Source organism: Sapajus apella, unplaced genomic scaffold (assembly GCF_009761245.1).
Source record: "Sapajus apella isolate SASKATOON/1434 unplaced genomic scaffold, GSC_monkey_1.0 scaffold2, whole genome shotgun sequence".
Taxonomy (NCBI): Eukaryota; Metazoa; Chordata; class Mammalia; order Primates; family Cebidae; genus Sapajus; species Sapajus apella.
Genome location: NW_022436942.1, coordinates 88,317,784 through 88,341,415, shown reverse-complemented (window position 1 = coordinate 88,341,415; position 23,632 = coordinate 88,317,784). Strand labels below are relative to the sequence as shown.

Below are 23,632 nucleotides of genomic sequence, written 5' to 3'. Positions count from 1 at the left end.
GTTTCAGATATATCTTTATCAGCAGCATGAAAATGGACTAATACAAGTGAGCAGGGAAAGTTGGACTCCCATCCCATCCTCAAAGCTTGGGGTCTGGTTTGAAGGTCAGAGAAGAAATGACCCCAGGATGAGAATTATAAAGAAGACATGAGCAAGGTACCAGATACTCCAGAGAAGTCAGGAGCACCTTCACCAAGGAGGGGATATTTGGGAAAGGCTTTCTTTCTTTCTTTTTTTCTTTTGAGATGGAGTTTTGCTCTTATCACCGAGGCTGGAGTGTAATGGCACGATCTTAGCTCACTGCAACCTCTGCCTCCCAGGATCAAGTGATTCTCCTGCCTCAGCCTCCCAAGTAGCTGGGATTACAGGCACCTGCCACCACACCCAGCTGATTTTTGTATTTTTAGTAGAGATGGGGTTTTGCCACATTGGCCAGGCTGGTCTGAACTCCTGACCTCAGTGATGCACCTGCCTCAGCCTCCATAAGTGCTGGGATTACAGGTGTGAGCCAGCATGCCTGACCTTGAGAAAGGTTTTCAAGATGGTTAATCATCCATTGGATGGATGCTGGGGGAATGGGGTCTGAGGATGGAGTTGGGAGGTGGAAAAATACACCCTGGTGATGCAGGACAGGTGAGCCCCCAAAACTGGGGCTTAGCCTGAAAGGGTTCTTGACTTTGCCCAGGAAAGAACTCAAGGGTGAGTCAGTGGTGTTGGACAGCAACTGTTACTGAACAGCTGAGCACAGCAACAGCAGGGGTCCTGCCCCTTGCAGAGCAGGGCCACCCTGTAGGCAGTGCGCCCAGAGCAGCAGCTCAGAGGCAGGGCTGCAGTTGTGTTTATATCCACTTTTAATTATGTGCAAATCAAGGGGCAGATTATGCAGGAATTTCCAGCAAAATCCTGGTAACTTCCAGGAGTTGCCATGGCAATGGCAGACTGACATGGCATGCCAGTGGGCATGTCTGATGGAAAGCCACTTACACCCTGGTCCCTTATTAGCTAGTCCTCGATTTGTTCTGGGATCCATGCCCCACCCGTGGAGTCAAGTCCCACCCTTACCTCACTAGGCAGATCAAACAGTGGGTGAAATGTCTGTAAACTTGGGCAGTAGTTAAGACCCTCGAACTCAAAGCTTCTTCCCCTGTGAAATGGAGCTGGCAATGCTTGCTTTGTTTGGATATGAAAAGTGATGATATGCAAGGCATCCACATCTGTGCCTCTGCTGTATTCTCACAGATAAATGCTAGTTTGTGTCTCTCCCCCCGCACCAGTCCAGGGGCGAGGACAGCGGGTCAGCAGTCGTTCCCCTGCTCTTGGGAACATGGCGCAGGCTCACAGATCATTCAGGACTTCTGAACAGGTGCAGCTTGCTCACCCAAATGTGGGCGTCAGGAGAACTCAGTGAGGGGGCTCCTGACAGAGGAGGGGGCAGGACAAGGGCACCTTCAAGGGACCATAGGGTACTCCAGGATGGTTCCCCAGGGGTGGGGGAGGCCTCACCTCCCACAGACCTAAAGAAGCAATGGCTTCCAAAGCATGGCGGGGGCGGTGGAAAGTGCTGAGGGCACCTGTGGAGAACAGCAAACGTGTCATGTTTAGTGAGAGGTGTGTGTGTGTGTTGTGGGTGGGCTGAGGGATGAGTATTCAGGGAAGGTATTTTAGTTACGCTTTGTGATGAGCAAGTAACGCAAAAACTGTAACAAAAGGCCAAATACGTTCATTTCTCTACCAGAGTCAAAAGTAAAGACTTCTTGAGAACAGCAGGTGAGGTTCTGTCTGGCTGGGACAAGGAGAGACTCTTTCCGAAGGAAGTGGTGTTCAATATAATCCTCAAAACGACAACGGCTGGCACTTCTGAGCACTTACTAAGTACTAGGCACGTATGAGCTCATTCATCCTCACAGCCCTATTAAGGGGCTCTAGGGAATGAATTTAGAGCCCTCCAGATTCATCTGTGGAAGTGCCAACCCCAGAGACTCCAAATGTGACCTTCTTTGGAAAGAGGGTCTTTGTAGGTGTCACTGGTCAAAGTGAGGTCATCAGGATGTGTCCCTCCTCTGCTGCGACGAGTGTCCTTCGAAGAAGGGGGAAACCCGGGCACAGGCATGCATGCAGGAGAACGTGGGCATGGAGGCACAGATCAGGGTGGAGCCTCACACTCGGGAGTGCCAAAGATCGCCAGCAGCCATGGGAGGTGAGGAGAGGCCTGGAGCAGAAGAAACCAACCCAGCCTACATCTCAGTCTCAGACCTGGCCCCCAGAAATGTGAGACAACACATTGCTGTTGGGGAAGCTGCTGAGTGTGACACTTTGTTACAGCCCCCAGAAACTAATACAAGGGGGGTCATTATTATTATTACTATTATTCTTTTACAGACCAGGAAACAGGCACAGAGAGCTTATGTGCCTAGGACAGCATAGGACAGTGATCCAGGGCATGGTGTCTGGGGCCAGACTGCTGGCGTGAGCCATGCACCTGCCATATGTTTTCCAGGGACAGAGACCGCAGGCAGGAATACCAGCCTGGAATCTGCAAGGATGAGGCCAGAAACAAGGGCAGGAGAGAGACTTGGGGGCAGCATGGATGGGAAAGATTGTGAAGCTTGCATTGCCAAGACTTGAAGATGCATTTGCTTATACACAGAATGATGGAATCCTTCCCAGTGTTTTACAAAGCCAGCCTAATCCTCATTCCAAAACCTAACAATTTGAGAAAGAAAATAGAGATTATTCTCCTTCCCAATTAAAGATCTCTAAATCCTAAACAGAATGCTAGAAAATCAAATTCAGTACTATGCTGAAAAGATAATGCACCATAGCAAATTAGGGGTTTTATTTTGGGTGATGCAAGGGTAGCTCATTATTTAGAAACTTATTAATACAATTCACATGAATGGGCTAAAGAAGGAAACCAACGATCATCTTGATGCTTCTGTGGAGGCATTCGATAAAACACAGAGACAGATGGGAATAGAAAGACCTGGACTTAACATGAGGTTAATATCCATCTTCACCTAATAGTCAATGCTGTCCTGAAGGTACAGAGGCATCCCCATAAGAGTCAGAATCAAGGATTTTAAATATCATTACTCATATTTGATAAACTTCTAGCTCATGCTAGAAGGCCAGAAACTGAAATAAGAGGTGGAAATATCAAGAAGAAAGAGACTAAAATAAATGAGCAGAATGCATAAGAAGAAACCCTAAAACTTTGCCATGATGATAAAAGTAAACGGAGAGAAATATGTATTCCTGGGCAACAATGCTGAGTACTGCAAAGGCATCACTTTCTCCAAAATAATAAAAGTACTTAATTCACTTTCCATAGTATGAATTCTGGAACTAGATAAAAATGATTCTAACCTGCGTACAGAAGAATAAGCCTGACAGCCAGTGTGGGTGACCAGGTAGCAGGGGGTGACTGTCTCACCCAGAGAACATGGTTCCTCAGTGACCTTGAACCCTGTGTGGGTGACCAGGTAGCAGGGGGTTCTGGCCTCACCCAGAGAACATGGTTTCTCAACGATCTTGAACCCTGGCCCAGCCCTCCACATAAGACCCCGTGTTCCAGGCTCCCACATACAATGTACCTGGCCACCGGCTGTGGCTCACCTGTTTCCCAGAGAGGGCCTTCCCGTGGCCCAGAAACTAGGACCCCACTGGCCTGAGCAAACCAGCAGACCAACAGACTCCTCTGCTGTTCCAAAAGGGGCAAGGACAGCCATCTCCAACGAGCTCTGAGCCCAGCCTGGGGAGGGGCCTTCCAGCTTGTCCTTCCTTATTTTTTTCGGTCCCAGTCCTACAGTAGCCTGTATTTTATAGTTATTCTCTTATCATCATCCTCATTATCAAATAATTTTTTACATTAAACTTTCCTTGTTTAAATCACTGTGCAATTTCTGTCTCCTGATTGTACCCAAACTAGTACAACAGGTAAGTGTGTTTTGAAAAAGAACAAGGAATTACTTTACACAAAAAAATTTATATATGATCTGACAAAATTGATATATAATTTGAATATATATATTCAAATTATATTTGAATAAAATACTTTCAGAAGTCAAGTGTGTGTGTGTGTGTGTGTGTGTGTGTGTGTGTGTAGTAATTAAGATAGAGGGGATTTGCAAGGATGTGAGCAGACAGGTCATTGGAACAAGATAAAAAGTCAAGGAGAAGACCAAGTAAGAAAAAAGATAACATTTCATGTCAGAGTTGAAGAGTGAATTGTTTATTATTACAATTTGTTTTGAGACAATTAGCCATCTAGATAGCCATTTAAAATAAAATGAGTTAATTTAAATCCCTAACGTATGACTTTCTCTGATAGATATTCACATCAATGGCTAATAATTTTTTAGAAAACAAAAACAGCAAAAATCCACTGGACAAAAATCCCTTCTAGCATTAGCTACAAGTTTATCAAATATGAGTAATGATATTTAAAAATCCTTGAAATTGCACTATTCATCAAACAAACGCAACAACGAAGTAATTTCATCTTATGCTTACCCTGTAACCAAACCCATAAAAAGTAACAGCAGGTGTGGTGGTTCATGTCTGAATCCCCGCTCTTCGGGAAACCAAGGCAGCAGGATTACTTGAGCCCAGAAGTTCAAGACCAGTCTGGGCAACAAAGTGAGACTCTGACTCTACAAAAAACAAAAAATAAATCAGCCAGGGTGGTGGCTTTCGCCTGTGGTCCCAGTTACTCAGGAGACTGAGCTGGGAGAATAACTTGAGCCTGGGAGGTTGAAGTTTCAGGGAGCTGTGACCGTGCCATTGCATTCCAGCCTGGGTGATGGAGTGACATCCGGTCTCAATAAAAGTAATAATAGCCTGTTATTGAGAACCCACATGAGCACAGCCTTTTTGGGGATATTTCCATAACATATATCAAAGTTCTTCAAAATCTGCAAATCTCTGACATAGGAATTCTACGGTGAAGAGCTTGGCTTTAGGAAACGGTCAAAAATAAGTCTTAAGACTTATAAACAGAGATATTCTTTACAGCACTATTTATAATATTGAAAAATGGCTTGCAAAGTTAATTCCCAATAACAGGCAATCGGCTAAGTAAAGATAAAAGCCAAGTGAAAATTTACACTGTAATTATCAATAAAGTCATCAAAGAATCCTTAACAGCACATGAAAATATTTACTCTATTTTAAATGAAAAAAAAATAGCATATAAGAGCAAACCGCATATGTATAAATTACATGCGATTGTTGGATAAAAATATCCAATTGTTTAAAGGGAACTGCAGAGTCAGTATCAAACTGTCAGCGCATGAAGCACAGAACTTCTTTCTAGAGGTCCTTGTTTGGGGCTGGGTCTTTCTGCAAAGACTTTTCTGGGAGAGGTGGGCATCCCCCCCGTCTGTTGATGGCCCCTGAGGTTATCTTCTTGCCTAACTTCCACAGGGGGCTATAAACAGAAGACCCTCTTCCTTCAGAAAGGACAAAGTCTCTTGCAGATGGGTGTGCTCCTATCTCTGGCAGCCAGACCTCACAGCTGGGATCACAGGACTCTCTCTTTCCTGATCTCAATGAGCATAGTGGAAAGTGACAGCAAATGGAACCGTCTGCGGGACTGGTCTCTCAGAGGAATATTATCAAATGGGACACCAGCGGCGCTTGGTAATCAAACCAGAAGCAGCGGTAGGGAAGAGCGTTTACAGGTTAGAGGAGACCCTGCAGGATGGGGGCGCCTCGGGGGAAGAGCGCAAATGCTAACCGACTTCACGGAAACATCTGTCCTTTACCACTCCTCGTTTTTAAAACCTAATTTTAATTTGGAAGCATTACTGGAGCGCTCGGCTGAGCCCAGTAGATTCCCTTTTTGCTGTTTTGTAGATAAAATGAAAAAGTCACTCATCCCAGTAAGGATCATCTTTATCGCTTGTCATGAGCCAAATGAGTAAATGATAATCTTCGAATCAATCAGGGTCCCAGCAGGGAGAAGAATCTCATTCAAACGGTTCCCTGGAAGACGTTTTAATAAAAAGACTCCTTTCAAAGGTGGGCAAGGTTAAGCGAAACAGCAAGAGAGGTTGAGGCCCGGAGGGGGTGGCGAAGGCAGTGGGTAGTACCCTCTCCCCCAGGCCTGGGGGGCGGGAGGAAGGAGTGGCGTTCCCAGTTCCCAGAGCTGCAGATGGCGAGGGCCTTGGACATGGGCTTGGTGAGCAGGAGCTGCAGGTGTGCAGGGCACAGCCACACTGAGCCCTGAGTGTGACAGCAGAGGGCAGTGGGAAGAAACGCCCAACCTGCCTCTCCTCCTGCTCTCTGCTTCCTGACCTGTGGCTCTCACGGACCGAACACACCTTGAAACTCATCAGCAAGTGAGTCTGAGGGATGCCACCTAAGAGAGGTTGAGAAATGTCTCCCTGACATTCACGTCCACACACAGTCTCAGAATGAGCTTGTTTGAGGATAGAATCTTTAGAGGTATAATTGGTTAAGGATCTTGAGCTGAAATCATCCTGGATTCAGGGTAGGCCCTATATCCAATGACTGGTGCCTCTGTAAGAAGAGGAGAGGACCCAGGCACAGAAAAGAAGGCCACGTGGCTAGGGAGATAGAGGCTGGAGAATTGCCACTGCAAGGTGAGGGACAGAAGACAGCCAGGAGCCACCGGAACCAAAAGGGACAAGCCAGGACCCTTCCTGGAGCCTTCAGGGGGAGCAGGAACCTGCTATCTCCTGGATTTCAGACTTCTGACTCCTAGGACAGCCAGAGAACACATTTCTGCTGTTTTAAGCCACCCAGTTGGGGTGATTTGTCACAGCAGCCCCAGGAACTCATAGCAGTCATGGGCATTGGCTTCCCATGGCATAGAGTAGGGCCCTGAAGTGGGGGCTGGAAAGGTCTTAACAGACAGTCACCTTACAGCCCTCTCCCAAGTGGAGGAGGCATTATCAGATTGCTTCTGTACATTGGTTGCAAGCAACAGAAATGAACTCTGGCCAATGGCAACGGAAGTAGCTCGCAGAATTGGAGAAAAGGATGGGACATGAGCACTGGAAATAGGCAGAGACTTGGAAACTCGGGGGCTCGGATGCAGGGGCTACAGGGTGCGGTGCTGGAGCAGGAACTTGTAGGTCAAGACACGAGGACCCCAGAACAGCCAAAACAATCTTGCAAAAGAACAACCAAGTTGGAGGACTCATAGTTCTCAATTCCAAAACTGATAAAGCTATAGCAATCAAAACAGTGAGGGACTGGCATAAACACAGACATATAGCTAGCTGCTCGTTGGAATGAATTGAGAGCCCAGATTCTAGGTAAGGGTGTGGAAAACCTGGAACCGTGATACATTCCTGTTCTGACGTAAATGGCGCAGCACTTTGGAAGACAGTTTTGTTTGTTCCTCAAAAACGTAAGCATAGAGTCACCCTATGGTCTGGCAATTTGACACCTAAATATATACCCAAGAAAACTGAAAGCATATATCCATGTAAAAACTTGAATCTGTATGTTCGAAATATCCCCAAGGTGGAAAAAACCCAAATGTTCACCAATAGACAATTGAATAAACCAAATATGGCATCTACACAATGGATTATTATTCAGCCCTAAAAAGGAGTACAATGCATATGTTACAGGTAGACGAACCTTGAAAACATGCTGAATGAAATAAGTCAGCCACAGAAGACCACAAATTGTAGGATTCCATCTACATGAAATGTTTTGAATAGGTAAATCTGTAAAGTCAGAAATAGGTTAAAGAGGCTGGGTGTGGTAGTATGTGTAATCCCTGTAATCCCAGCACTTTGGGAGGCCCAGGGGGAAGGATTGCTTGAGCGTCAGGAGTTCAAAACCAACCTGGGCAACATAGTGAGATCTTGTCTCTACAAATTTTTTTTTTTTAATTAGCCAGCTGTAGTGGCACACGCCTATAGTCCTAGTGACTTGGGAAGCTGAGGCAGGAGGATTGATTGAGCCCAACAGTTTGAGATTGCAGTGAACCATGATTACACCTCTGTACTCCAGCCTGGGCAACAGAGCAAGACCCCTCAAAAAAAAAAAAAAAAAGAGTAGTGAATGAATGATGCTGAGTCCTAGGGAGAGGTGGAACAACTGCTGCTAATGGAGATTGCTTTTCTTTTTGTAGTGATGAAAATATTCTAAAATCAGATATATTGGTGATGGTTGCACAACAATGTGAATCTACTAAAATCCACTGAATTGTGAACTTTAAAGGGATGAATTTTATTTTATGTGAGTTATGGCTCAATAAATTTATATTTAATTTCTAGCCCTTTGAGAATAATTTATTTTTTGCAAGCTTGCCAAGATCTTTGTACAAAATATGTATTTTGATAAAAATCATTTGGAGGTCTTGGAATTTCCCATGAGCTTCAGCTCATATTATGGTCACTTACTGCACAATTGATTTTCTTCTAAGTTGGGTCACTTGTGTTTATTTTCCTGTGGGCTGTCCTCAGCAGGAAGAAGAGGCTCTTTTTTTTTGCCACTATGGTAAAATTTCTTCATGTTATATTTATAGAAGTGTAATAAATTCTTTTGAAATAAATGATAATGTCACATTGGTCTTTGTTTATTTACCCTTTTAATTATTTCCTAGCATCCTAGTTTTTTTTCACCTCCCAGCATTGAAATAAAGTATTTTTTTTATTTGTACACTCAAAGGCTCTTTTTAAACAGGAGAATCACTTGAACCTGGGAGGTGGAGGTTCCAGTGACCCAAGATCACATCATTGCACTCAAGCCTGGGTGACAGAGCAAAACTGTGTCTCAAAAAAAAAAAAAAAAGGAAAAGGTTATTTATCATAAAATTTTATGCCACTTGCATAATATAAATCTTTTTAAAATACTCCTGGTTTAGAATGAATCAATCAGTGTAATATGATCTATAACACCACATCATATATAATGATAACACCACATCATGTATAATGATAACACCACATCACGTATAATGATAACACCACATCACGTATAGTGAGGACACCACATCACGTATAATGAGGACACCACATCACGTATAGTGAGGACACCACATCACGTATAGTGAGGACACCACATCACGTATAGTGAGGACACCACATCACGTATAGTGAGGACACCACATCACGTATAGTGATGACACCACATCATGTATAATGATAACACCACATCATGTATAATGAGGACTTGATCTCTGAGGCCCCAGAATATTTGCCACCATAGCCAGCTATTTATCAAAATAATATAAATTAAAAATAAAATTTCTGCATGCTTCATAAGTGCATGACTCATTTATGAGTGGAGAGAAATCTCCAGGATAGGGTATTTTTTCTTCTAGGCTGGAATATTTAAAGCTGTACTTCACAATGAAGCTTGGTTTACACGGGTGTTTACTATGTGAAAATATCTGTGGGTAATGTTAGGCTAAAATAATCTTCTATTTCTGAAACCGTGACATCAGGTTTTATGTGGCAGTCAAGTTTACTGCTTGCATGAACTGCGTGCACTTCTGAATCCCTTGTGCCTGAAGCAGGCTCTGAGGGTTGCTCTCATTTGGGGTCATGTCTGTGACCATTTTGCAGTTCATCATAAAGAGGGGCTTTCAGTCAGAGAACTTGTGCTCTGCACCCCGTTTCCTTAGTCATGCTGTCCTAAGTGGTCCCTCTGCCAATCATCCCAGGAGGGATGTCCATATAATTTATGGCACAAACTGGGACCTCTGGAGAATGAAAAAGGTTGCTATTCACAGTCATAGGACAGCAGGCGTCAGCCAGGACCATCTGAGCAAACCAGGATGCATCACCACAACGGTCCTGGGGGAAGCCCCCATCCACGAACCACCTCCACATTGAGGCCACCTGACCTGTGCCGAGCATTAAGCTAGCACTTTGTGTGTGGTGCCTTTCATGACGTCCCATAACAACCTGATGAGGTGAGTGCTGCTTAGAATGAGGAAGCCATATGTAACATACATGCCTGAAGGATTCCATCCATTGATCACATCCTTTTTAGATACTCCACACTGATGCTCCCCCTGGTCCCCTCTCTCTCTGTCTCTCTCTCCTCTCTCCTCTGCAAGCAAGTTCATCCTTGGGGCCATTCAATACAGGGTTCTTCAAGGCACGGTCCTAGACCACCTCATTCTCCTCTCTCCCGTCTCACTCACCCCATGGCTTCGCTCTCTTGCCTGGCCCCTCCACAGCTGGTTTCCCATCCCTGAAGTCTGTCCTCACTGCTCAGTGCTTGTTTGTTGCTCCTGGCATCTGTTTAGCACACGGCGGTTATGCGACTCTTGGATGCTGACATGCTGGTAGCCGCGGGGCTGAATGGCATGTCAGGGTCTGCCCGTATTGGGCAGGGAGCCCAGGCCTGACTGTGGACTCTCTGGGTAGCCACAACCTGGGAATTGCAGGGTGTCAAGGCCTCCGGTTCTTCCTCATGAGCTGCCAAGGAGGCTCTTCCACAGCCCGACATCCTGGATCCCGGGATGCAGGACCCTTGGGCAGTGCAGGCGGACTGCGGAGGTGGAGTGTGTGCTCTGTGAGGAACCTGGAGCGCACGGCTGTGGCTGTGGGGTTGTCACAGCTGCACCTGCCCCTCCGTCTAGAATGGCAGCTCACATCTGTAGAGGGAGATGCAGAAAAGGTCCAGGGTGCTTCAGAAAAAGAAAGCAAAGGCTCAGTCTGTGGATGCCGACCTCCTATAATAGGAAAAGTCACACAAGAACGGGGCACAGGAGAATGTCTCCTGGAGGGTCTCTCCTGAGGAATCGTGGACAAACAGCAGACACTGCTCCTGTCTGGACAGAGCCTGCTACTATCTAGTGTGCAGCACAGACGCCCAGGGAGTGACCTCTGTAAGCAGAGCCAGGGAGAGCAAGAATGTCACACGGCAGAAGCCAAACCACATCTGTAAATATGGGAAGGCTTCTGGGGGAGGTGCTGATGGGGCTGTGGGCTGCAGTGGTTCTGGGCTGCGGCTAGTGACACACAGGGAATCAGGGAATTCATTTTGTGGGTTGCAACCAGCACATTTTAGAACAGAATAGAAAATAACAGATTGCATGGCATAGACTACAGGCTGTTTTGTAAACTTTTGTTTTAGTTACACACACGTGCATACATACATGCACACACATGCATATGCACATGCACACATGCATACATACATTTATATACACATGCACACACACACATGCACACACACAAACACATACACACAATGCACACACACAAATACACAATACATGGAAACACGCATGCACACATACATATAGACACACATGAAGATATATGCATATACACATGCACACAAACACATGCACATACATATATACACATACATACATGCACATACACATGCATACACAAAAACACATGTAGACACATATACACCCATACATGCACATATACACATACACATATACACATAAACTCACACAGGTACATACACGCAGACATGCACACACACATGCATACACAGACACACATACAAATACAGACACACATACATATGTACAAAACACACATATACACATAGACAAACATACATACACAGACATACATCCACACAGACACAGACATTCAAACACATGCACACACATACACAAAACACACACATACTGGTACATATACATGCATAAACACACATCTGGTTGTTTAAAAAATGCTTTTCTGACCATAGGCTGCACTCGGAAATGTTTGGAAAATGCTGTTTTGAAGGAAGAGTGAGAGGGAGATGCAGGGGAAGTGGCACGGGTGCAGGGGTGAAAGGCGTGCTGTGCAGACTGGACAGGCCACCGGCCCTGGGGCAGCGGACGGGAGGCTGGCACAGCCAGGGCCGCAGAGAAAGGGGAGGCTTGTCAGGGCCAGCACCACACATCCTTGGTGGCCTGAGCTCCTCACAGCAGTGGGACCGCTGACGGTGAAACAGCAGGAAGAGCCACAGGGAAGGGCCATCCAGGGAGGAGGTAGGGCAGGGCCGTGCAGACATGCAGAGGAGGCCGATCAGAAACAGTGGGGCCAACCCGGGGTGAACAGCCAGGACCTCAAAGTCCTGGCAGCCGAGGAGCTGGGCACTGAGTAGATGGGCTGCCTGAGAACACAGGAGACCAGGGCCATGGGTGAGCGACGGTCATGAAGCTTGGGGGCTTGAGATGCCGAAGCCCCTCGCTCTTTGAACAGCGAAACAGGTCCTGAAGCCTAATGCTGCACCTCCCAGTCTCCAAGGAACTAGCTGAAATGTTGGCTTTGCTTATTTGACAATTTCAGTGAGCGCTTTTAGCCACAATGGCATTATTTTACCTAAGCAAGTAGCTCTCACCGTGTCCAATTTTGGGGGTACACTTCCTAATTAAAAAAAAACAGGCCGATAACTCGACTGAAAAAACTCAGTCCTGGTTTTTCCTTTTCAGCTATGTCTCCAATTCAGCCATGACGTAGCCATACAGCTGCCCTTGGTGGAGGCCAAACAGCCACAGCCTCATTTCTTAAGCATTTAGGGCGTACTTCACTGACTCAGAGACTTACATCTTCCATCTCTGAAGTCTACGTGAGCTTTGCTCCCGACGGCATCTTAGAATCGCTGTTAGGCAGGTCACTGTGGTGACATGGTGCCCATCACAGCCTGCCCAGGCTCATGCGTGGTCGTTGCTGTTCACTGGTGACTTATGTGTGCTGTCAGCACTATACGTGTTGAGTTTCATCGTTGTCGAAGTGTTATAAAAAACACACTTTGGTTTGGTTTTGGAAAGCAGGCCTCGGTAGGCAAATATTTGTCTTAATGGGAATGACTCCAATTCCACATTTTTTTTCTTCCAAAGCAACATCCAAGGGCTTTAGAGAATCCAGGAAGATATCCACAAATAGATGAAGCTGAGATTTGAGTGCAAGGATTAGACCCCATGTGCCAAGCAGTGCCAGGCTTGGCCAAAGGCACTGCCCAGTTCTCAAAAGAGATGAGAGAAACTTCACAGCCAGGAGTGGTGGGGTAGCTAGTTTATGCTCCATGGGAGACTATAATTAAGACATTGTGTCAGACTGTATTTGGCAGGGACCTTTCTTCCTTGGTGTTATTTTGCAGCGTTAAAATAACAATCGTTTATTTTGCTCACGAATCTTCAATTCGGACAGGGCTCAGGAGGACAGCTTGTCTCTATTCAGTGAGGTGTCAGCAAGGGCCGCTTGCCTGGGCTTAAAGGATTTACTTCTAGCTTGGTGGGGAGTGTGGCTGCTGCTGAGGGCTGGTGGCCTTGGTTGCTTTCCACATGGGACTCTCCAAAGACTGCTTTAGCTTCCTTACAACATGGTGACCAGGGCATAAAAATACGAGGCATCCGAGAGAGGGAGTGGAAATTGGCAGGGGGTCACTCCCGCCATAGTCCACTGGTCAAGCTGTCATAGAACCCAGTATCAAGACGTGGTTCCCCAAGGTCATGTCCTTTGCAGCAACATGAAAACCATTATCTTAAGTGAACTCATGCAGGAACAGAAAACCAAATACCCCGTGTTCTCACTTATAAGCAGGAGCTAAACACTGAGTGAACGTGAACACAAAGAAGGAAACAGACACTGGGGCTTTCTTGAGGGTGGAGGGTAGGAGGAGTAAGAGGATCAAAAAGCTACCCATTGGGTACTATGCTTACTACCTGGGTGACAAAATAATCTGTGCACCAAGCCTCTGCAGCTCACAATCTATCTCTACCTGTATAACAAACCTGCACATGTACCCGCAACCTAAAAGTTAAAGAAAGACATGGCTTCCTGCCTATTTTTTTTTAAATATTGATTTACAATTCACATGCCATAAAATTCCCCCTTTAAGGAGTACAATTCAGTGGTTTTTAGTATATTTACAAGATTGTGCAACCATCACTGCTATCTAATTCTGATACGCTTTTTATCACCCCCCAAAGAAACCTCATACCCATTAGGAATCATTCCTCACCTCCTCCTTCCAGCCCTTAGAAATGACTAATCTGCTTTCTGGGTCTGGATGTGCATATTCTCGACATCTTGTGTAAATGAAATCATACGATCGGTGACATATCTGTATGTGGCTTCTTCCACCTGGCCTGAGTTTCCAAGGCTCATCTGTGTTGCAATGTGTGTCAGCACGCCCCTCTCAGCACGCCCCTCTTTTTTGTGGCTGAATAACATTCTGTTGCATGGGTAGATCACATATCACTTATCTGTTTATCAACTGATGGATACTTAGATAGTTTCAACATTTTGGCTATTGCAAAATACGACGCTGTGAACATTTATGTACCAGTCTTTGTGTGGCCACAGGCCTCCGATTTTCTTGGGTATGTACCTGGAAGTGAAATTACAGAGTCATATAACTCTATGCTTATTTTAATTTTTTAAAACTTTTAACAGGTTCAGCAGTACACAGGCAGGTACAGGTTTGTTATATAGGTAAATGCACATCATGGGGGTTTGTTGTACAGATTATTTCATCAGGTACTAAGCCTTGTACCCAATAGTTATTTTTACTGTTCCTCTCCCTCCTCCAAACCCCTACTCTCAAGTAGGCCCAGTGTCTATCGTTCCCCTCTTTGCATCCATGTGTTCTCATCATTTAGTTTTCACTTATAAGTGAGAACATGTGGCATTTGCTAAGCATAATGACATCCAGCCCCATCCATGTCCCTGCAAAGGAAATGATCTCGTTCTTTTTATGGCTGCATAGTATTCCATGGTGTATATGTACCATATTTTCTCTGTTCAGTCTGCCATTGATGGACATCTAGGTTGACTTCATGTCTTTGCTATTGTGAATAGTGCTGCAGTGAGCATTCACGTGCATGTTTCTTTATGATAGAATGATTTATATTCCTTTGGGTATATATCTAGTAATGGGGTTGCTGGGGAATGGTAGTTATTCTCTGTTTAAAGTTTTTGAAGAACTGACAAACTATTTTCCAAAGCGCCTGTTGCATTTTATAATCCCACCAGTAATGTATGAGGATTCCAATTTCCCTACCTACCTGCCATCACTTATTATCACTCTTTCTGATTGTCAGCATTCTAGTGGGTATAAAGTTATACCTTGTTGTGTTATTGATTTACATTTACATAATGATGAATGATCTGGAGCATCTTTTCATGTGCTTACTGGCCATATTTCTATCTTCTTTAGAAAGAATAGAAAAATGTCTACTCAGATTCTATGGCCCCTTCTTAACTGGCTTATTTGCCACTTTGTTATTGAGTTGCAAGAGTTCTCTATATGTTTGAGATATGAGTCTCTTATCAGACATGCAATTTACAAAAAGCTTTCCCATTACGTGAGTTGTCTTTTCTTGATGGCATCCTTTGAAGCGTAAAAGTTTTTAACTTTGATGTTGTCCAGCTTCTCTATCATTTTCTTTTGTTGCATATGCTTTTGGTTTCATATCTTAGAATCCATTTCCCACCCAAAGTCATGAAGATTTACCCTTATGTTTTCTACTAGGAGTTGTGCAGCTTTAGTTCTTAGATTTAGGTCTTTGATCCATCCTGAGTTAATTTTTGTATGTGGTGTGAGGTAGGAATCTCACTTATTTCTGTGGATATCCAGTTGTTGTAGAAACATTCACTGAAAAGACTATTCTTTTCCCCAGTGAATTTTCTTGGCACTCTTATTAAAAATCAGTAGGCTGTAAATATGAGGGTTTATTTCTGGACTCTCAATTCCATCCCATTGATCTTCATGTATAACCTTATGCTACTACAATGCTGTGTTGATCGCTACAGCAGTGTACTAAGCTTTGAATTCAGAAAGTTTTAGTTCTCCAACGTGGTTATTTTAAGAAATTGTTTTGACTATTCTGGATCCCTTGCATTTCAATGTGAATTTTAGGATCAATTTGTTAATTTCTGCAAAGAAGCCAACTGTAACATTCATAGAGTTTACTTTGAAGCTGTAGATCAATTTGGGGAGTACTCCCATCTCAACAGTATTCAACTTTCCCAGCCATGAATGTGAGATCTTCTTTCCATTTTTCCAGGTCTTTAAATGATGTTTTAGACAGTGTACATACCTTGTACTTCTCCTGAATTTATTGCTAGGTATTTAATGCCTTTTGATGGTATTGTCAATGTACCTGTTTTCTTAATTCCATTTTTGGATTTTTCATTGCTAGCGTGTAGAGATTTGTGTGAGTTTTACATGTTGATATTTTGTCCTGCAAACCTGCTGAGCTCCTTTGTAGACTGTTTTTTGTGGATACCTTAGGATTTCTTTTTTATTTGCAAGATCATGTCATTTGTAACTAGAGATAGTTTTACTTCTTTCTTTCTATCTGTAAGCCTTTCCTCTCCCAACCCCACTTCTTATACAGAAGAATGTCATAATAACTTGGGGTTCTGTTTAAAAACCGTCAACCTAATTAGTAATGGTATATAATTAATGGTGGGCCTTAAATCTAAGATTTGAAGATGTATAGGTGATAAAACTGTTAAATATAGCTCATTTTACTTTTCATGCTTCTAAGAGATAGATGCTATTATGATCTCCATTTCACAAATGAGGATCTTGGGGCACAGAATGGCTACCCCAGGTACTGCAGGTGAGCCTGCTGTGAGATGCTGGGGCTGGGGTTCAAACCAGATTATCTGGCTCCAGCTCTTGTCCTCTATTGATCTCTATCTAAGTCATCACACCCAATCCACTGTATTAAATAAGGTACCCCGCCTGTGAAAGCAACCACCATTTTCCCAGAAACCGTATCTTCCTCCTCAGGAGAAGAATAACACTCCCCAAATGGCTTGCGCTCCATTTCTGTAATATACATTTATGTTTTGATGAATAATAGATATCCTGCCTGATCACTGTGAAATTTGACTTTGCCTTTATTGAGGCCATCTCATTCTCAAATTTCCTTGTGAACTAGCGGGTTTGCCTTGTCATGCTTTTGCCATCTTTGGACTATTTAGGGTGTTGCCTTTAAGATGCACCTGACTTTGGACCATTTTCAGACAATCCGCTGGCTTGGGTGGAGCTCTCTGTGCTGGGAGAAGAAAAATATCACGTGCAAGTTGTTGAGTCTTGTAACTTTTTACAGTACATCTCCTGCATAAAAAAACTTTTGCAGCCAGGTGTGGTGACTCACACCTGCAATCCCACCACTTTGGGAGCCAAGGCAGGAGGATTGCTTGAGCTCAGGAGTTCGAGGCCAGTGTGGGCAGCATAGTGAGACACCACTCCTACAAAAAAATTTAAAAAGCTGGGTGTGGTGGTGCACAGCTCTGGTCCCAACTGCTCAGGAGGCTGAAGCAGGAGGATCACTTGAGCCCAGAAGCTGGAGGCTGCAATGAGCCATATTTGTACCCCTGAACTACAGCTGGGGCAGCAGAATGAGACTTTGTATCAAAATGAAAAAAACAATCATTTGCAATTAGACTCCTGAGCATGGAGTGTTTGTTTTAATCAGCACCATCTCAGTATCAAGAGATGACATTTAAATTACTAAATAAAAGCTCTGTAGATTCTCTTTAGAAAGACCACAACTCAATCCTATAATTCCAGGTTTATGTTAACAATGTCTATCATTTTAATGTTTTTCTAAAAAATGATTTTTCTATGGTACTGGGAAAACAAACGAATGTCCCAAACTGAGCCCTGCCAGCAGATATTGCATGTATCTGTTAGGAATTACACTTATCTCCACAAAACAAAAACCTGACTCCAGTGGCTTTACCAAGTAGGGGTTTGTGCCGCTCACATAACAAGGAGTCATGAGGTGGAAAAGCCCAGCCGATGCACCGACTTCATCATCTTCCCGCTCCACCCTCCTTAGTGCGTGGCTGTCATATCCATGGTGACCTCGTGGCTGCAAGAAGGCTGCCACACCTCCAGACTTGCATCTGTTCCAGGTGGGGAAAAGAAGGAAAATCCCAGACGGGAGCTCAAGAAAGAAACTAAACCTTTATGGCATTATCAGTCTCTGTGACCTTTTGAAAACTTTTAAGGCAATCTTCAGGAGCTTCAGAAGGAGTGTAGAAGGCAGGTGATTTTTAGAGGCTTAATGCCAGGTGGTGAGAAACTGCTTAGAGTACAGACAGTGGCAGAACACAGCTCTACAAATTTACTTGGGGAAAATAGAAGGAAATGTCAATATTGACGTCAGGCGCACATGAGCTATCAGATAGGCAGAGAAATCATTCTTCCTCCCTCTTGTTCATTGCACGTAGGCCATGCCCCATAAACGGACCAAGCAGCCTTTCCCCTCAGAGTCTGCAGGGGCTTTCCCTTTTGCCTGAACTATTTCTCCCTGGATGTCAGCGTGGCTCATTCTCCCACTTGCTCTGGATCTCGGTGTGTGCTGGTTACTGACCTATCACCTCTCAGCTCCAAACTCACCCTCTGATGCTCTGCTCAGCATTGCTGGGCCAGTCTCTGCAGAACATGCTTCTCCTCTGCCAACTGGTAATGTTGGGCAGGGGTTAGAGAGAAACCATGAGGTTCAAGAGGGACCTCCTCCTCCCTCTTTGATTGCTGTCTTTGTTGCAGCCACCCCAGCAGCAGCACTGTCCAGCCAGGCACACTTCACCCCAAAATCAGCAGTGGGTCCAGCTCCCAGCATCTTTCGTACTCCCAGAAGCAGCCTCTGATGGAACAAAAATGGGGCTCCTCCTCAGGCTCCTTAGGTTCCTGCATTCACTGAATAGCAACCCCTCTTCAGGGACCTAAGCCATGGCTCCAAGGGCCCCTCCTCTGAGCTTCTACCTGCTGATCACCAACCTCTTCCCCTGCTCCTCCGCCTAGGGTGACAGTGGCTTCTGCGGTTACCATTGCTGAGTTCCTTTCTGTTCCCTTTTGTCAGTGTCAGTCCTCCAACATCCATGTTACCCATTTCCTGTATTGAATCTCCTCTGTTGAAAGACCTGCTGTGACCTCTGTCATAGGACCTGAACCTAGACGGATACACTGCTCCAGTGACACCTCTGTAGAGAGGCCTTCCCTCATTACCTAGTCTAAAGTAACACCCCATTTGTCATTCTTTTTCCCCCTCTGCCGTTTTTTTTTCCATAAAATGTATCTCCACCTCATATACATATGCACATGAACTCCTGTGTACCATAGACTGGGTAGCATAAAAAATAGCAATTTATTTCTCACTGTTCTGGAGGCTGGGAAGTCCAAGATCAAGGCGCTAGCCTCTGCAGTTCCTGCTGAGGGCTCTCTTCCTGGCTTGCAGATGGCTGCCTTCTTACTGTGTCCTCCTTGGTCGAGAGTGGTAGAGCTGGTTCTTTGGTATCTCTTATGATTAGGGCATGAATTCTATTCTGGAGACCCCACTCTCATGACCTCATCTGAACCTAATTACTCCCCCCAAACCTCATTTCCTGACACCACCACATCAGGGGTCAGGGATTCGACATGTGAATTTTGAGGGAAAATGTAATTCAGTCCATAGCAGATTCTCTTTCCCTTTAGTGATTTCTGTTAAATGACACATTCCGTTTTCCTTCCCAGCTTTTTATTTTTATTTTTTATTTTTAGCTGTTGGATTGATTCTCTCAGATGTTCTAACCTCTCTACAAAAGAATCCATCTCAGGGCAAATGACATTTCCCTGCAGATTCAATTAGTTATGCAGGAATGTGGGATCTGACAGCAAGAGTTAGGATAAGGCAATATGCCGGCTGTTCATACCCACATTCTTGATTATTCTGCAGAACAGATTCATTTTGAAGTCCCTTAAAAGCACTAATACATCACAAGGGCATAAATTCTCTATTTCTCATGTATCATATCTTCAAAAAACTGAATCCTTATTAATTTTTTACTTTGTCTTTCTTGATTAAAAAAAAGGATGTTTCTTTTTAATCCTATAGGCGGAACCTAAAGATATGTATTCGGTATTGAAATGGGTTATTCAGTGTCCTATTTGAGCAGCCTTATTTGAAACGATAGGCATTTCATCATTTCAATGTTTCAGGTAGATGGTTGTCTATTAGGCAGTGAGAACACAAAATAGGGCAGAGATCCAACCCTGCCCTCCAAACACTTCCAGTCAGTATCAGTCAAGGTTCTTAATTTCAAGCCACAGAAAGACACTATGGCAAATTTAAACAGAGAAAGGATTTTCTAATTTAAGCAGAAAATGGTTACTGGTAAATCCATAAAGATAGAAAGTAGAATGGTGGTTTGCCAGGGGTTAAGGGAAGGGAGAATGGGGTGATTGTTTAGTGGGAACAGAGTTTCAGTTTTGCCAGTTGGAAAGAGTCCTGGAGACAGATGATGGTGATGGCTGAACAACATTGTGAATAATATATTTAATGCCGCTGAATGACTTCGATGGCAAATTTCACGCTATGTGCATTTTACTGCAATTTAAAATCAAAAGATATTGAACAGCAAGTAGAATTTGTAGGTCAGCGAGACCACGTCTTTGCGGGTTCACATGCGGGAGCGTGAGGCGGGTTCCCACAATGGGAACAGACACTGCCATCTGCCCTGCGGCTGTCCCCACCAGGATGGCCTCTGGAGGCTGATCTGTCACTGGCTCTCAGGATGGATCCTGTGCAATCTCTTTTCTTCTCCGCTAGTGACAGATTTCAAACCTCCAAGGCATGCCTCTGATGGTCGGACCCTGGGTCACCTGCCTGCCAGTAGCTTCGGGAGAATGTGGGGATGTATCTGCCACTGTTGGCATCTCCATATCTCCAGTGGGAGGTAGGCTCTGCTGGATCAGGTGGGACCCCTTGGGACTAAGACAGGGGTGAGAGCAGGTGGCTGTAGCAATGATCAGCACTCTTCACCAAATACTTTCGCCTCCCCTCTTCTTGCCCCTGGTAGGGTGTACTTTCTGCTTCCTTGAGAGCCATAGCAGCCACATGACCTGCTTTGATCAATGAAGTCTAAGTGAAAGTGGCTTGCAAAACATCTGGCAGAAGGCTTCACAACCAGTGCTTGGTTTTCCCGTGTTTTCTCTCTTCCCTTCTGCCTTAGAGACCCTTCCACAATCTAGATGAGGGCTTCTCTGCCAGTTCCTGGAATGGCTGCAGTGAACTCTCAATGAGCTCATAACACAAATAAAGTATAAGTATTTGTTCTTTTAAGGCACAAAGTATAAGTATTTGTTTACCCCAAGTAAACAAATACTTGGGGTTTATTTGTTACTGCAGCCTAACCTAGACCATCCTGACTGATACAGGAGCCCAAAGGAATCACAGTATTGCTGAACAAAGAGTAGAAGCTTCAAGCTGGCTGAAAGACTGTTAGAAATAAGATTTTCCTGGCAAAGAAATGTTAGCTGAGCAATGTATCATTTCTAGTTATTCCACAGGATTGATTTGGTGATCAGTATCAATGGTAGTCGTATCAGTAATAGTGGTAGCCTGTGAAGGACTCTTCCTTTGCAATTTAGAATGCAGAGGATTTTGAAACTGCCAAATTGTGTTTGGTGAGGACAGGCTCATGGTTCCCATGGCACAATCTACCTTACTTTGGTGATAGTGTTTTCAGCCACTTGTTGGGAATGACCTCACTTTTATAGGTCAGCCTTACCTGCTCTTGTGAGCACCCTTCAAATTAGATTAGTGGTTTAGAATTCATTGGGAGGGTCCTGGGAATGTCAGCAGCATTTCCTCATTTACCCTTTGATGTGGGAGCTTTCTGTGCCCTGCAGTCCTTCTCTTAAAAGAGAATTGCAGAAAGAAACAGACAGGTCCACAGAGGGGGCACCTGAATGCCTGGCTGACCGTGGTTGCAGTGAAAGGCAGCCCTCATGGGAACAGGACAGCTCCCTCTTATTTCTCACTGTTCCTGCTTTGAAGGCTAAAATTGGATGAAGGCCAACTTAAGCAAAGACAGTACATCTCTGCAGCTGATCCTCTCAAAGTGGCTGGTGTACAGACCTAAAGGCTGTAGAGAGAAAGCAGTTACATTTTAATAATAACTCCCTGGGTTTTATGTCCTACTTCCATCCTACAGATGAGGAGGCTGAGGCAAAGAGATGTTCATGGATAGGTCAGGAACCTGTGGCCTCATTAGAGCAGAATTTTTGACCCAGGCCATCTCTTTCAGGAATCCGCAAAACACAGTGCCTGCGTGTATTGCAAAAATATTTTTGGTTACACAGATATGGTGGTGTCTCTAGGGGCACCTGTCCTCACAGACAGCACCACTCTCATGGGGGTAATTTTGAATTTGAAGAATAAATTGAATGATGTCTATATAAATTTTTATGTACACTATTGTCACACTAAGCTTGAACTTCTATTTTTCTGTGCACAAATGAATATAATCGGTTGACAAAACCAACCCGGCACAGTGTAACATGCTGTTCATACGAATCATCGGCTAGAGGGGCAGTGTAGCACAGTGGTTAAGTCACATTGCCCGGTTCGAATCCTGGCTCCGCCACAGGGTCCTTCGCCACGTGACCGCGGACGAATAACTTACCCTCTCAGTGCATAATAACATCATCAACCTCACTGCGTTGTCCCAAGAGTTAAATGAGCTAATCTGAGTCTGTGGTCCTTTCGCGGCCTACATCCAACAGCTCTGGAAACCTTACACTTTGCAATACGAAATGAGGCTATTTATAGTGTTATTACGATGACAGAGTGTGAACACACATAATTTCACTACAGAAATACGACTATGTTATTCCAGGACACTACCCAAGTTTCAAAACACATGTGGGCCTAGGGAGTTGGGATAAGAGGTTGAGGAACTATCTGTGTGAAGATACATATAGAAATAGATTTTTAAATGTGCGTGTAAATACACACACACACGCACGCGCACACACACACACACACACAGATTCATGGTAGCCCATTCCAGTTTGTCTTCCATAAGCCTTGCCTACAATCTCATCCACACACTCTTTAAGAGTCAAACTATTATGTTTATTTTGTTCTGCACAGCAGGAGGGGGGATGGGAGGTAGTACTTTATATGATACTGTGGTTTACATGAACATCTGTGTTCTCTAACAGGGATCTTCCAGAGATAACCTCTCAGCACACATGAGTACCGTTCTGGGGTGGATACCTTCAGTACTTGCTGGAAAGTTCTGGCGATGAGTCAGTCTGGCCCAGCCTCTGCTCTAATTATTCTAGGGAGTCAGGCAGGCGTGTGGGCTGGGAGTGCTCTGAAAAACTCTCATCATGAACCAGTTAGACCAGCCCTGCAAGTTTATATCTTGCTTATGCAAAAAATTTATCACTGGGGGAATATACTACCAGCTTTTTCAAAATACGAATTTTAGACTGTCTTGTTGCAAAAAATTGCCACACCTTAGTAGCACTGATAATCAGAAATTCTTAAGTCTGAATATTTTAGGTTATAGTTTTCTCTTGATAATACTAGTAATTACTAGAGAATACTAGTAATACTTGATAATACTAGTAATCACAAATAATCTTTAATGTTACCTTGAAATTCTTAAAGCATATAGTTAAATTTTAGCCAGAACATTATATATATTCATATATGTGTGTGCATATATATAAACATATAGTACATGTAATCTATATTATATAGGCTATGTAAATTGCATATATAATTAAATGTTTAAAATGAAAGAGGAAGTTTTAACTATATATCACTTTTATAAAAAATTAACTGATTCACAAAAGTACAAGCAAGCAAAGGCCACGCAAACTGTCCTCCGTGACTTCCCTGAGGGCCACGCAAACTGTCCTCCGTGCCTTCCCTGAGGGC

At 44.2% G+C, this 23,632-nt stretch overlaps 1 long non-coding RNA gene across 1 annotated transcript in view; it reads left to right on the top strand.

Annotated features, from left to right (window-relative positions):
• Positions 1-20,320: 20,320 nt before the first annotated feature.
• Positions 20,321-23,632, top strand: part of LOC116557240 — a 19,096-nt gene continuing 15,784 nt past the window's right edge. The window contains exon 1 of the long non-coding RNA XR_004271436.1: positions 20,321-20,331. This is a non-coding gene — a long non-coding RNA (uncharacterized LOC116557240). The remainder of the gene's footprint in view (positions 20,332-23,632) is intronic.